The 15,275-nt window shown below is 40.4% G+C and overlaps 1 protein-coding gene across 2 annotated transcripts in view; it reads right to left on the reverse strand.

Moving 5' to 3' along the window:
- The window catches only part of LOC127364618 (rho guanine nucleotide exchange factor TIAM1), a 57,469-nt gene extending 52,629 nt beyond the window's left edge, over positions 1-4,840 (reverse strand). The window contains exons 1-2 of one of the 2 annotated variants that reach the window (XM_051402262.1): positions 3,902-4,840; positions 2,161-2,313 (exon numbers count right to left, since the gene is read on the reverse strand). The gene's annotated coding sequence lies outside the window, so the exon portion shown is untranslated. Of the gene's footprint in view, positions 1-2,160; positions 2,399-3,901 lie in introns of those variants that run through there. The other variant, XM_051402261.1, reaches the window with a different exon arrangement.
- Positions 4,841-15,275: the final 10,435 nt, after the last annotated feature.

Raw genomic sequence — 15,275 nt, forward strand, 5'->3', positions numbered from 1 at the left:
TTTGCATGCACGCACGCACACACGCACCCGTTTTTATCTGTCACTATAAATCCTTTCATGGATCACTTCCTCAAAAAACCCTGCCAATATTCAACTTCCTCATGGCAGCAACTGAAGCTGTGAATTGTAGTGAGCAACATAACACGAAGAAAAGATAACAAGAAAGGGAGAGCAAGAGAGATTACTTATAATTCTTATTCTTCTCAAAATCAAAACAAACACTAATAGTATTTACTAGTATTTTAAATCTCGGTGATCAGGCTGAGTATCTTCAGGATTTACCACCGTATCAGAGTGTGTATATTCTTAAATTCATTAATGCATTAGTATTCAATTGAAGTAATAGTTACTGAATTACTAAGTTATAACAGCTGTGGATCAGGAGGTAGAGCGGGGCCTTCACTAATCACAGGGTTGGCGGTTCGATCCCCAGCCAAATTGCTCCCGATGGTTAGGCCAGCCCATTGCGCGGTAGTGAGTGCTGGGTGTGAATAGATGAATGAGAGACTAATTGTAAAGTGCTACATAAATTAAGTTATTTACCAAATGACTTGGTCTTCTTGTAATGTTTTATCAGCTTGTCAAAAACCACAGCAATATTAAACCATACACTGTAAATACTTGTCAATCATAAGGTCCTGATATCAGTATCTGCACTGACTTTTCTTAATGGATCAAACCAAATACCCCAGAAGACTATTGTCTTCTCTGGAGAGGAAACATGAAGGTGAGGGAGGAGAACTGACAGCAGAGACTGCCCTTTGACCCCCTTATAACTCTTTGACTGTCTGGATGCCTAAAGATGACCCTTTGCACAGCCGACACCTTACTAACGCCCACGTGTTTGAGTGACAGATGGCAAATACATCTGAAGTATTTAGTAGGAGGTAAAATTGTACATTTGCAGACTCTCCTTTGTTTTTGTATCTCCTCTAACCCTCAACATGTCCCTTATCCCCCCTCTCTCTCTCTCTCTCTCTCTCTCTCTCTCTCTCTCTCTCTCTCTCTCTCTCTCTCTCTCATTCTGTCTTGCTGACTACTGTCGCTCTTTGCCAAGTCTTCAGCATCACACTGCTTTTTAACTGCTGTTCCCTTAAGACTTTTAGTAGCTCGTACAGTAGGTCCCCCTCTTTGTCTGTCTAGTCCTCCTCCATTCTGCTCTTCAGCTGTTTCTACTCTTTTATCCTCCACGCAACACTGCGCACACACACAAAGTAGGTTAATGTCTATCAGATCCAAATCCATGTATGATCCTTTGATGGCATAACCAGAAATTTTGAGAACTGACTTGCTTTTGACCACTTTCATTTCAGAGTGCTGTGGCTGTCTAACAAGCTTTTGACAACTACTGTGAGTCCCGCCTCTGTCCCGTACTTCTTACATAAAAGCACACAATTAAATACGCACTGCTATAGCATGCATTACAATGTTTGCCCTTTGAGCTGTGCAGTTTGTACAATGGCGGGGAAATGTCAGGTGCTGCCAGTCCAGAGGGCTGTTAAGGTATTTTGTTATCACCACATTACCTTGAGTAGGAAACTAAGCAATGTCCCAGTGAGAACATTAATGATTGATAAACTCTTACCATAAAAACTCACACACACACACACTGATCCATGCAGGATGGCTAAAATGTGTAGAAGGCTTTGTTTCTTGTGGTTCTCTTGTATTTGTATTTAATATATAGGATTGTGTGTGTGTGTGTGTGTGTGTGTGTGTGTGTGTGTGAGAGAGAGAGAGAGACCCATCAAGAGCCACCACCACCAAACAGTAGTATACTGTACTAGCAAAAAAGAGAACTCATGCTCACACAGAGATACATTGTGAAAGAAAGCATGGCATCCTATAAAACACAAGGGTATACAGACATTAACAAGCGTACACACACACACACACACACACACACACACACACACACACACAGCACATGGAACATGTACATCAAAAAGCAAATTTGGACACCTCACTGTAACTTCACCACCTTTTGTCTCTCACACACACAACATTAAAATTCATCCAAATGGTAAATGCTTAACTAATCATCTAAACACACACACAACATGAAGCCAGTTATCTTACACCCAAGCCACTCTATCTCTCTGTTTCTGTTACTCACAAAGCTCCCAAAACATCCTCAAAACAAGAAATGTATCTCTTTACCTTCAACTTAAGCTCCCAGTGTTTCCTGTATGTGTAACAGTTAATTCCCTGTGTTGGTTAAAACAGTCAGCACGTGTCCTCTCCAGTTGCAAACAGGGGAATCCTTGCATCAATGAGAGACGTCCCTCCCGGATTCCAGCGCAGCGTTCAGCTCTATATACACACACACACACACTCACACATTACAGCATATACTCACACATGCTGCCTCTTGCACGGGTAGACCAGACTGAAGGCTAGGAGAGGGTGTGTGCGCTGCTGCCTGAGTCTGAGCCCGCCCTCTTTTCTCTGGTTCTCCCCTTCTCTCCCATATGCACTCACCCTGCCCTCCTCCCTCTTCCCTCTCTCATCTCCTCTCCGCTCTCTCTCTCTCTCCAATTTCACCTCCCCCGGCTTGCCAATTGACTGCCAGCATGTGTGCTGGGTCTGTGCCTCTAAGCCTTTAGATGTCCCAGTCCTTTTAATTGCTGGCTCTCTGGCCTCAAGTTCCACACAAAAAACAAAGACACACAGATAGAGTGGACAAGCACAGGCATGAACAAACACGATATGTGTACAGATGCAAACAGATGTGTCTACAAGTAAAATATTATAAACTGATACGGTTAATATGAGATCGCGGATGATACTGTCGTGTTTGTTGAAGTCACTGAAAAATAAGTAGGTAGGAAATGTCATATTAAAATGTCTAACTTGTAAGATTGAATGCAACAGAACAGAGATGTGGTTTCGGCAGAGAGGTGAGAAAGGTGCACAGTGAAGAAGAATCCTTCTTATTCCTTGGAAACGTTCCACAAGAGCTTGTAGCTCCTTTTATGCTGCTGCTTTTTTTTTCTTTCTTTTTTTTTCTCCACCCATGTTTCCTTTACTATCTTATAACCCACCAGGCTTTTTGTAACAGGCTTTGGATAAGAAGAATGAACCCTCAAGTGGTAGTTTTTGCTATATTTACTATTTACTCCCATGTTCTGAAAAAGAATCACCACCTGTAGGCTTTAAACACGGCTCGGAAAAGTTTGTAGCCTGCTCCTTCACAGACAGCAGTTATAGTCAGATTGGATTCACACAGTTACAATGGATTCCAACAGTGACCCAGTTTTAGGGCAAAAAATCAAGTCGCCATAAAAACTACACAAGCCACTTATAATGTATGTTCCAGACATACATGTACTTGCCAAGATGTGCCAAAATACGGGTAAATTCACATCTATTGTTACTAGTGTGGTTACCTATTTGCCTATTTGTCATCAACACAAGAAACCATAGGTGCATGTGGCAAAGGTAAATACAAACAGTGTAAAGTTTGACACAATTTCCACAAGGTCCAGTGTGTAATATTTAGGAGGCTCTATTAGCAGAAGTGAAACATAATATTCATAGGTATGTTTTCATTAGTGTATAATCAACTGAATATGGGAATCGTTGTGAGACATTTTTATCTACACACGCCACCTTCACCTTCCATGGAGTCCACATGTTGAACCGCCATGTTTCTACAGTATCTCAGAACGGACAAATCAAACACTGGCTGTATATACAGCCCGTTCTCATTCCCAGCTCGTTAAATACAGACGTGAGCAGTTTTCAGTGAGTTGGTATCTGCAACTTTACTGCTAGATGACACTAAATCCTACGCACTGGTCCTTTAATAGGAAAAGTTCAAACAAAAGTGTGTTTTTTGAAACAGCCCTGTATAGCTTATACATATTATGGGTACTACATAAAAAAGGCAGATAGTTACAGTTTATGCCGCATGGCCGCACAGTCGCATCCGTGACTGGTCCGATTCCAGCCGACAACTTTTGTTGCACGTCACATCCCTCTGTCTCCCACATTTCCTAGCACCTCTTCACCCTATGAAAAAAAGGGAAGAAATCCCCCTACCCACTCAAGAAAAAGAAAAAAAGAAAGACAGGAAATGTGGATAAATTCTCATTTGGGCTTTTCTAAGCAAAAAATGCTGATGAATATAAGCAAATAACTTGATTAACTGCACTCCTATAATATATGACTCTTCCTCTCTGGAGATAACTTGTTCTGTATCCTCTGACAAAACAATTCTCTTTCAGGATCATCAAATCACTTAGCGAAATGTTTGGCTTCAGGACAAGGGATTTTATGAGAAAAACAGGGACGATTACATAATAGGCTGATGACTCCCCATTATCTCTGTCTGCTGCACTGAGAAGCTCCTGAAATAACTGGTGTTTTGGAGTATTTAACATTTATAGAGGCAAACATGTTGGGACAAAGGGCAGGGAAGGTAACAGATCTACCCAACAAAAGGACACAGCCTACACAGGGGAGAGAGGGGAGACAGTCACAAGCAAAAAGTCGCTAACAGTGCACACTGGTGCATGCACAGCACACACACACACATTCTCAGCGTTTTACCCCCAGGCATATGATGACATTTCAGCACCTAACTCAGACAATACCACTGCAGTGCTTCTCGCCTATTACAATTCTTTTGTGTAAAGCATATGTGTATGTACGTGCACATATGCCGTCTGTCTCCCAGCACCTGTCTGCTCATCAGACCTTGTTCTCTTCCCAGTCTATCCCCTTCCTTTCTGTCTGTCTCCCCGTTTATTTCTCTCTGTGTTATCTAACAAGCTGGAGAGGGTCATGTCCCGCTAGGAGCCGGCTGAAACAGGAAATAACCAATCCAGGAGGATGAACAGCGACTTAGGCAGCCAGTTCCCACAGTCCTACCCAAACACAGCGTTATTGGGCTGTAATGCAATTATCCAAGGGGTGGGGAGGAACTGGTTACTAGTTGAAGAACAACTCAGAGCAATGGCTGTGATGGCATTCTGGCACAAGCTGAATTCAAAGGAGGTAATAATAACGACAGCAGGTGGAGGATGTTATGTAAGTAAAGAGGAGGGCTGGAGAAACATCAGGACGGCGGGGGTTTCTTTTTGTTTGCTTGTTTTGCTCCGTCCGCACTCATCATTCGGCATGTTGCTTTTGTAATGTGAACACGCTCATTGTTTGTTTTCAGCTAAGCAGACGGCAGTTAGGACAGCGAGGAGTGAAAGAATATCAAAAGGCCCCTTTTCTGTTGAATAAACAGAATATTTGGTAGCAGCGCTGTAAGTGTAGCTGGTTTTGTTCTCCTGTCTTCTTGCACACCTGATCTGGCCTTTCAGCACAATGGACTCCACCTTTCAATCCTTATCAGACCTTATCGCAGTGTGTATGTGCGGGTGGGGGCGGCAATATCAGTTAAGAGCTGAAGGGATGAGATTGGTTTCCCATTTCATGCCTCCTGCCATCTCTCTTGCTAAACAAATCATATTGAAATTCATGAACATACTGTATAGGAAAATGGACCAAAAGGATATGCACACATACGCATTCAGGATGCCAGTTTCCCCCACCTAACCACCCACCTTGCCAGATTTGATAAAATCATTATCACCAGCCATGCGAGTACAACTAATGAATAATGTATGTACTGCTGGGCCACAATAGTACATCCCTCCTGGCCTGCTACCTTTCTCTTAGAGTCACAGTAGCTACCAGTTGCTAGTTCCACTGCTTGGGGTCATATCAGCTAATCCCTGTCTACCGCTATTACAATTTCCATTAGCATGGGACACCACTGCATGTGCACATGCACACTGGTATGCACACAGAAGCATTTGTTGAATGCACACATATAGACACAGGGGTACCCTTCAGAGAGAAAATAAATTGGACAGGTATATAGACAGACACAACTGCACTCATTAAAAGAGACGACAGATGTGACGGACAGATGTGATGGACAGATGTGACGGACAGACCCTCGAACTGGAGAATAAGTGGGCATCAGGTGTTAGACTGCATCCCTTCATGATCAACACAAAGAAATGATAACATGCTTCAGATGTAACGCCATGATGGACAGCTTGGGTTGGAAGCGATAGGCGAGACGTCAATTATTTCAATCGTCAAGGGTAACGGATCATACATGGACACAACCTCCTCTGTAGGCCCCTTACCCTCACCTACACATTCACGTACCATACACACAGAAAAAGCGTACACAATAATGCACGCACACAGGGTTGTAGTACCCAAAACACGCTTGGTCTTCACTTTGCAGCGTCTTCGATTTGTCTCACTTTCTTGACAAACGGCTTTGTCTTAAATGTTCACTGTCATTTTTTAGTAATATGTCAAAAACTCATTTCTTATTTATTTATACAGTGTTGGACACAATGCATATAAAAGTGCACAGGTATATTTAAGAGGAGGCCAGTGCATTATTCTGGTTCACTGTTATCTGATGGAGAAGATGGACAAAAAAACGAGTAAGTCAACAGTCAGGTTAACATTATAATTTGCTAATGAGCCAGTATAATGTCGTCTTTAGACTGCAAGGTCATACAGCACACATCTGTGCAACATTAGCCCAAAGCTATGAGTCTAATTAATATTCATATGGGGGAGGTTAGCTCATTACCCGCAGTTATCAAACAAGAGCATTGTATATTGTTTACTTTGGTCTTTCTTTCATTGCTGTTCCTAAACTGCTGCTGCAATCATGTGGTTTAATATACTCGTACAGTACAGAGAAACATGACCTTTAGCCTCTCGTGTGTTGTCTCAGAAGAAAAAGAAATCTAAGGCGGCCATTTCACATAAATGTGTCTGATCACCACAGATTATTTATTGTCACAAAGAAGTGAAAATAGATGGGGACAAGAGAAATCTGAGAATATCTAAATCTTGCCATTAGAGAGGAGGCGACTGATGTCGTATTTACAAGGTAAAGATAACGCACAACTAATTTTACCAGGCAGTCTTACAAACTGTTATGTTTTGAATTAATCTCACAATTAAAAAAAAAATCTGCAACATTTCATGCGTTTTACCAATAAATGGAAATCATCAAGCACTCACGACTTCTGCATGTCACCGCTCTAAAGACTTTGAATTGGTTCTACAATGCAGTTTGTCTTAGCTCTCTAATTGTTTCCACACAGTTCTAGCAACGAATGCTGGGAGAGAGTCCTCAGTCTCTATTGAGGCTCATGAGTTTAGGCCGTACTGACAATTTTGTTTTTGCTCTTTCAGGCTGTGCACACCCACACAGGTGTTTTCAATTACTCTGGATGGTTGGACCTCTGCTCAGGTTGAAGGTGAGTAGAGCTATGCTGAGAATGACAAGAGCTGACTCTATGGACTGATAAGACTGATAAAGGTCTAATTTGCCCCGTCCAACAGAGCTAAGAGGAGGGTCATAGAGATATCAGTCAAACATGGGACTCAGCATGTGGACACTGCCCAGTGCAGAGGTCTAATCAGGCAATATAATTAAAATCACCTGCATGGGATTACCAGGGCCTTTAAATTTGAAAACAAGTACATTTGATCCCTACGTCCAAACCACATGAAAATTGAAAATTGAATTAGTTAGTTACAGATTGCAACCCCCTTGCCTTACCCTTCCATTCTAAGCGTGTATCTCCAGGAAGTTACTGGTTCAAACCAATAAACAGACCCCCCTTCATTTAATCAAATCTGTGCATACCAATATTTCAAGAATGAGCCTAGATATTTTTAACTATTTTACCATTTGGAAACGGTTTCATATTAATTTCAAGACAAACATACACATACAAACAAGTGGCATCAGTGTCCTGTCTTGGTCTGGTTGTTTAAATCAGTATGTAAATACCCCATTCTTTTGGTAAATTAAAAGGCTGTATTACAGTCAGCTCCACTTATCACTAAACCTGATGGACTGATGCTCACACAGCTACTTCAATCCATACTAATAAGGCACTCACTGAAACACATAAGTAGGCAAACACATTAGCAATGATATTCAGGCCAATAATCAGGCAACAAACTGAGGCTGCAGTTGGTTCCTCACACACCCTGCAGACATTACACAGTTAATACTACAAACTTATGTACAATATGTTTTCTAACTTATTCTGAGATAAACAAAAAGGATGAAAAAGCCAAAAAGTAGCACTATCTTATTTCAGGATCAGCTGAGTTTAAAAAATGTATCCAAAATAGGCAATATGTATGTATTTCCAGTCAGCAGAGACATACATCTGTCTATAGCAGCTTTGTACTAAACCCTTTAACAGCCAACTAGCAGAGGATTTTGACTAATTACTGCAGAGAAGTCAACTGTATCCAGATGTCAATCTGTTCAAATGTCTGTAGCTCTGGGGAAAAAAAATAATTATATGTTGCAGATGAAGACAAAATATGTCTTTACAATTGTTAAGGCTGGATAAACTCTAGTCAACACCCAGATGAGAAGATAATGGAGCATATGGGCTGACAAAGAATCAAATGGCACTCAGTATGTCAGACAAGCATAAACAGCACCACAGAAAATCAGATATAATCAGCATGACAAAGTATATAGTATATAAGATATAAATACTTTTCTATCCTCCATACATATTAGTATGCTCCAGATTAGTGGAGTACATGTACTGTATCATACCCACCAATCATAATCTCCATCAATGTGAACAGGGAGCAGCATTAATTAGGGCCCTGCTTTCAAAGATCATTATCTGGGATACAAGTGCATAAGACGAGTGGGATCAGTGTATATGTCTCTTTAGTTTTCATGCTGGCTTACCTCGGCCCTCTCACTCTCTTTTGTTAAGAAATGAACAAGGAATGACAGCAAAGGACTAACATATATGTGTCTGTGTGAATGGAGGACAGTGTAGGATGGGAGGGAGTCATCTGAAGGAGGAAGACTGAGAGACAAATAAGGCTGTAGTGGTGCTCAGACGGCACCACACACACCACACAACATCCTGACCTTGTCACAAACTCATGAGCACAAACTGCACAGCCCATTTCATTACTCACCCAGCCCAGTAACCCGGCCTCTATGGAGACACAAAAGCGCGCACACACCAACCATTCTGCTCTTTCGTTATTAAAGCACGCTCAGACCCTTACAACGCTGGAGCCACACACATCAAAAGATTTCATTGCTCATCAGAGACTCTAGGACAAGGATGAAAATGGATTCTGACATGGCATCCTGGATAAACCGCTGGCTTTAAGCTCTGATATCATGCGTAAGAAGTCAAACACAAAGATACCAAGCGTTCGCTCTGGAGCAATAATAGAAATCTGGGCTACACAAATAAAGATTACTCGTCACATTATGGCAGTTTCACGGTCATTCCCAGAATTCCATGCAATGAAAATATGAAATTCTGAAATATACTTTTGCACTTTTGTCTGTTTTCTACCAGCAAGACCTAGAAATCATTTTTACCTAAATAGATAAATTTCCAAACATTTCAGCTCAATAAATGTCTTTAAATGTCTTGAGTTGTGAATCAGGCATCACTGCATACCCAGATGTTACATTAAAACAGAACACAGACAGAATTATAAGTAAATGAGATTTGTTCAGTTTCAGTGACGATCTTGAGTGACTAAAAAGGGATTTAACTCCCAGCAACAAAGATTGCATTTAAATTATTGAGACATTTGACTGAAAATAACAAATGTAAAACCTCATGGTTGCCCTAGAGGAGGAGTCAGGGGATGCATCCTTTGGGGACCATGAACATTTAACTCAATAGTTAGATTAGATTAGATTAGATTAGATGTTATTGTCCCCAAAGGTAAATTCATTTAGTTCAGGTTGTTTTTTGTCTTTAATCTCATCTGTGTTTTGTCCTATATATATTTAACTTCTTTTTATCTCGACATCATTGTAAATGAGAGAAATCTCAATGGTGTTTTGAGTTTAAAGGTTTGAAATGTTTGGAAGGAGAATTCTCATCACTTCTTGATCATTTAAGAAATCTTTGTATGTGGGTTGTTTCCAGGTCAAGCAGCAGAGACAGAATTAGACCTTTTCTTGTCCGCCAGTTGTGCTTGTCTCATTACATCATTCACTGTCTGTATCACACAGCCATCTCAAATTTACATCATCTGATCCCATTCAGTAGCTCTCGGGTTTCCACACACAGAATTGGATAGAGTAAAAGATGGTATTAAAGCTTTAAAAAAAGAATACAAAAATTAAAGTTATCATTGATTCATGTTATAATGAAGCTCAGCAAGTTTTCATTTTAAAACATGTGAGATAATGTAATAATATGAATGTTATTTCACACTGATAAATATTGGATTCTATGAAAGAAAACATTATTAAATACTTTTTTTTCTTGACCCTTTTTTCTCCCCATCCGTTTAAAATTCAACAGTCTTAAATAACACCTAAGTAACACAAAGCTGACGCTTTCTTCCCATAAGAATATATAACAGCAGCATCTTGGTATTGAATTCGTCAGACGGAGCTGTAACATCACAGCTTTTAAAACAACCTCTGCTGCGTCTACTGAGTTTCAGCCACTTCAGCTGAAAGTTGACAGTGCCAGCAAAAAAAAAAAAGGAGGGAGGGAGAGAGGAGAAAACAGGAGATGAGGTTAAGAGGTTGAGTGTGGGAAAAGGAGGGGAGGAGAGGGAAGAAGGGATTAAAGCATCAGAAGGTATAGTGTTCCTCTGAAAGATGACTGATGGTTGATGGCTGCTCCCACAGGACTGACTGGAGGAGTAATCCCACCAAATGGAAGAGTTTAACAGTTACCACCCACAGAGAGAGAAGCACGGTGAAAGAGACAAGACACACTCATACATATACAAAGACACAAACACGTGAATTTACATCCAACTGTGGGTACACAATACAAAAACAAAGCATACAAACCAGGGATAGAGTACACATACACAAGCGTGAGTAATTATGGGGACTTAACTGCAAAAATACAGCTCTAAGATATTATTATTAATTACAAAAAACACACACATCACATACCGTGTACACACACACACACACACACACACAAACTCAGTGAACTACGCTAACACAAACACACACTACATGGTAAAATCCTTCAGACTGCAGAAGCAGAAGATATTGTGCAGGGGGATGTCAGGTGAAGACACCCCCCCCCTACACCGCACCCTCCCACTCTCTGAAGCTTTCTGTGTACATCAGCAAAACCAAGAACTGTTGTGTGTTGCTGTTCTCCCATGTCTGCCGCAGATTTGGACTGGTGTGACCCTGCTAACACATCAGTGCTTTGGTAGGTTTATGCTGTGTTGAGCTGGCAAGCTCAAGTAATTAGAAGCGCAAACAGCCAGCGAGAGGCAGACAACAGGAGGCAGAGAGGGATGGGATTTTGGTGGGGATGGGAGATGCTGCCAAGCTAGTGAAGGGTTTTAGTTCAGTGAACCCCACAAAGCCTCAGGACAACCCCTACTTCATCTGGCCATTTGACAGTAGAATTAAACAGACAAGGAATATTATTATCCAGATTACAAGTATGTTCTACTGTTTTTGTGTGGGAAATAAAGCACTTATTATCTAATCGTTGTTTAAATATTCTGTACAAAAAACTGTATATTGGTTTTAGTGCACTGTTCAGTGTACTTAGACTAATTAATTTGTTGATGACATGTTTATAGCGTGAATCTATTGTTTCATTATGTGCTGCCATCATTATTATTGACTGACATTAAAGGTTTTTGTGAGGTAAGAAATCAGTATTGTTTGCGTTCGTCAAATTAGCCTCTTCTGTTATTACTGTGGCATTTGAACAGCCTATCTAATATTGAATTAGTAGATTGGTGCATTGATTTTCAGTTAGGGGATTGAATGGAGAACACTGGTCATATGTCTCTTATGCAACATCATAAATAGAGAGGATCTACACACGTGTCGATAGCTCTGGGTCAAATGAGAAGAATATATGGGACCTTTAGGTGAGTGAGTTGAAGCAGAAGAAAGCTGTTCACCATCTCATTAAACACATGCTATTTGTTCCTCTTTAAATAATGGTACTAAATAAGTGAAAAACGGACCTACTGATGATCTCTTCCCTATGTTTTCAACATATTTGAACCACAACTGAAGCATGAAACTGGCTTCGGGGGCCACAATTAATGAGCAGCTATCGATGCTGGTAAAGGTCATCAATGTGTGATCGAAGGTAAAGGCTAAATAAAAACAAGCACTGGCGACCTCTCTATCCCCAGTTTACAGTAGGTTTACCTTTCACCCTAATGTTATCCTTAATCCTTAAATCCCTAAACCTGCCAATAAACTAGTTCTTTTAAGCAAGGACTGGAAAAATGTCCTAATTTTGGAGGATTTTCCTGATCTAAGGGAGGACTTTGAGTTGTACATAAACATACATTACTCCCTTTCATTTCATCACCACTCTTCTGTCCTCACTATGCAATGCGGCGAGCTAAGCACAGTTTTAATAAAGGTCCAAGCCTGCAGAATGTGGATTTGGAAGCACTTGTAAAACACTTGTACTGCATGACAAACGATAATCAGAAAATGATGAAGTTCCATGCACAGTTTAGGCGTTGTAAAAACAGTAACAAGGAAATTGCATTCGCAAAAGTATAGACTGGATGTAAAAATCAGCTGCATTGTGCTTCAGGCCAGGAAACAAAGTATCACCAGTGAAAGATCAACTTTGAGGCCTCATAGGAAATAAAGCACAGTAATTAATCCAGCAAACATACAAAGGGTTTTTGTTCATTTTTATGAATCATGTTTTTTGTGTGCCCTTAAGAGAATATCAATCAAACTGGTTCATTCATTTTAAGAATTGTGTTTTTGATTAATTATTCATACACAGTCAACAAGAGTAAAAATACAAATAAAATATATATAAATATATAACAGTTTGCCCATAAGTGATTCAGCAACTGCTTGGTATGTTTCATCTGCAACACAGTAGCTCCTAACAGCTGGTTGCTAGCATGGTTTGCAGTAAGTTGATCGTAGAAAAACTAAATTCTTATACACACATTTACAAAACAGCTGTAAGAAAACAGATTACCTTCAGGTAATGCTCTAACAGGGGAATTAGGGGAGTTCAAGATGCCTGTCAATATTTGCACAAATTTGACGAAAGGCTCGATGTAACAGTCAACTGTAACTGCCATAGAGGTGTGCTAGTGGCAGAATAATCACCCGCTCCCCTCTCTCTACCTTCAGCCCCGCTCTCTGTAATTGCAGGTGTTGTGGTCTCATCTCCTCCAGCAACACCACTCTAATTAAAACAAGTTAATTGCTGTCCAGGACTAACAAGACTGAGGGCATCACAAGTAATTAATACGATAACGTTAAACACCAGTAAGAGCACATTTTCACCCACATACGCACACGCACACACACACACACACACACACACACACACACACACACACACACACACACACACACACACAACCAACTATAAAATTATGGTCACCAATGTGGGAGAACAAAGAGGAGTTTTGAGAGGAGTTACAGTACAAATATAGTATCCATTATGTGTTCAGTCAGCTAACATATCATTATACAATTACAGTATTATGGTTTACTACACTTACACAAATTATGGTAAGAAGAACATATATACATGCAACTGCTTGTTATATCCAATGTGTTGGATGTAATAATGTGTGGTGCCTTTGGTCAGTTTACATTAGTTGTCCTTGGATAAAGCTTAGTACACAGTAGAGGTCAAGTGCCCTTGCTCAAGAGCATTAGGCAGCATTGGCCATCATCAGTACATGGAAGATCGGGTTACCTTCCTGGGGCCTCATTTATAAAATGGACTTGAGATCTTAATTTAGAATTTTGATCTTAAGTATGACTTGTGCAGAAAACCACATATAAGTAGTTATTTATAGAACCTTACAGTGACGTCAAGACATCTAGTCCAGACTTGACTTAAATGATTTTCCTGCTGGTTATGTGGGGGTATTGCAGTTTGGGACACATATGCACCTAACCCTGTATGGTGAACTTTGTATTGGCTTTATAAACAATGTCATAGGAATCATGGGCACCTAGTTATATTTAACAGTGCAGCATCATATAATCCATAAAGATAAACTGATAAACTAAAATTTCTCTACAACCTCTCAACTCACCAGCCTCCATTGGGCTGAGCTTATTGTAAGAATGAGAAGCGATAAGCGTAAGATTCATGCAAATTCGTTTCTTACAACCTGCGTATGCAAGGTTTTATGCTCAGTATCTTTTATGACGGTAAGCATACTGTCAGAAAAGATCTTAAGACTAAATTCAAGTATAAATCTAAAAACATTTTCCCTCAGAAATGGAAAAGGCTGAGGAAATCTGGTAATATAAAGCCGCTGGAATAAGGTTGTTTTTAACTGGTATAATCAATAAGGTAGGTAGCTTCTTAAATGTGAAGAGTTGCTCATAGTTTTTGTTATCTGTGAAAGTAAATCAAACCTTTACCTTTGGGTTTTGAGCTGCTGTCCAGACAAAATAAACAACCTGAATATGTTAATTTGTGTGCTATGTCCTGATATTTTACAGGCCAAACAATTAATTGAGAAAATAGCCAGCGGATGCAGCCCCAGTCTTCTTACAGTTCAGATTCCCTGAACATATTACTTTCCAAAATCTTTTCACAAGTAGATGAATAATTAAGCAAAACATGGGGTGAAGTGTATAATTTCGGGCTGGGTAATTCAAAAGAATGCAAAATATGCGCATATTAGCACAGTAATTTATTCCTTCATCTCAAAGAGCGTGGGGGTCAGCGCCCAGACTATCTCCATTATCTGTAATGGACAGAAAGGAGAATGAAAGAAGAGCAGAAGAAAAAGAAAGAAATCAGAAAAGTGGACAAAAGAGTGAAAGAGAGGACAGTCTGTGAGGGAAGTATTAATATTCTATTCTATTCTCTGGGAGATGAACAGGAACATCAGTGACCCTCTCTCACTCTTTCATTCCTTCCTTCTTCCCTTTTCTCCCTTCCCCCCAGTCTTCCCTCCCTCCCTCCCTCCCTCCCTCCCTCCCTCCCACACAAGAGAGGGTGTGTAGTGGTCTTCATTCTGCTGGGAACCGCAGAACACTTCACACCTGAGCAGCACATCTCACACATACATATGAGAGTCTTAAATTGAAAACTCACAAGCACATGAATCTGAGTGCACTGGATCAGCTCTCAAGATAGAAAATAATCACAATAGCATGAAACCGCTGCGTGGTGTTCCTATACAGAGAGGTCACCTTGCAGATAAAAATATGTGCAAACATACTTGTAGTTGCTGTGAGTAGACACTGATCC

The sequence above is a fragment of the Dicentrarchus labrax genome, unplaced genomic scaffold, assembly GCF_905237075.1.
Source record: "Dicentrarchus labrax unplaced genomic scaffold, dlabrax2021, whole genome shotgun sequence".
Lineage (NCBI taxonomy): Eukaryota > Metazoa > Chordata > Actinopteri > Moronidae > Dicentrarchus > Dicentrarchus labrax.